Raw genomic sequence first — 898 nt, 5'->3', positions numbered from 1 at the left:
TTCAGCAGCATTGGCTGATGGGTTCTCCTCCTCACTTCACCGTCTGCCACGGCCTCCTGCCCCACCTCACTTCCCCTCTGTCCTCAGTGAGTGGGACACCTCCAGGCAGCTGGCCAGAGCCACCTGTTCCCCTGGGGCAGCAGACAGACTGCTTCCCACTTGCTGGTATTGGGTCATTGTCATCCCTGATCGCCGGGACCCTGTGTGGCTGTGGTGTTCTCCCAAAAGCAACGAGTGAATCCAGACAAGAAAAAGCAAAGATCTCAGGGTCGTTTGACAGAAAAAGAATTTTTAATTTTTTTTCCTTTTGTGNATACCCAGCCCATACATGAGCCCCCTGGGCTGAGCCGCGCTGCCCCGGCCAGGCAGACAGGCAGGGCACTGCTGTGCACAATGCAGCGGTCTAGCTGAATGTGATTGCTCAGGCAGCTAGTCAGTCAGGGCCCCCACCGCGGAGCCCCGCGGGGGTGGGTCATCTGGGCCGGGACGCCCCAGCCAGGAGCCAGCCGGTGGCCCACCTGCCAGCATGGGCCCTGGGCGCGGCTAGTTAAATCTTGAGCTCTGTTTGACCAAGCGGCCAAGGTAAAGATCCTGGAGGTGATGCCTGCGGCTTTCCTTTCCTCTCATGCTCAACTTGTGGTTCTGTTTTGTCTGTCACTGTCCCCTCTTTCTTCTTTCTCCGTGTCCTGGTCTCGTTCTCTCATGAACCTTTCGTTCGTTCTTTGTCCCTGTCCTTGCTCCTCACCTAACACTTCTTTCCTCTGTTTTGTTTTTTTTTTCTTTTCAGTTTCTCTGACCTTTGGTTGTTTTTCCCTTTGTTTTCAACTTCTGGAACTTTCTCACACTTGTCTGTTTTTTCTCATACTCCTCATTTCTTCTGCCCTCCCCCCCCCCCCCC

The 898-nt window shown here is 54.7% G+C and overlaps 1 protein-coding gene across 2 annotated transcripts in view; it reads left to right on the top strand.

Moving 5' to 3' along the window:
- The window catches only part of SRRT (serrate, RNA effector molecule), a 16,344-nt gene that overhangs the window by 9,065 nt on the left and 6,381 nt on the right, over positions 1–898 (top strand). The window contains exon 1 of one of the 2 annotated variants that reach the window (XM_077758590.1): positions 320–582. The exons of the other annotated variant lie outside the window; for it this stretch is intronic. The gene's annotated coding sequence lies outside the window, so the exon portion shown is untranslated. Of the gene's footprint in view, positions 1–319; positions 583–898 lie in introns of those variants that run through there. 2 annotated transcript variants of the gene reach the window in all.

The sequence above is a fragment of the Crocuta crocuta genome, unplaced genomic scaffold (genome assembly GCF_008692635.1).
Source record: "Crocuta crocuta isolate KB4526 unplaced genomic scaffold, BGI_CrCroc_1.0 scaffold273, whole genome shotgun sequence".
In the NCBI taxonomy this organism is placed as follows: domain Eukaryota; kingdom Metazoa; phylum Chordata; class Mammalia; order Carnivora; family Hyaenidae; genus Crocuta; species Crocuta crocuta.
Note: the sequence above shows the minus strand (reverse complement) of the source record. Positions and strands in the feature narration are given on the sequence as shown.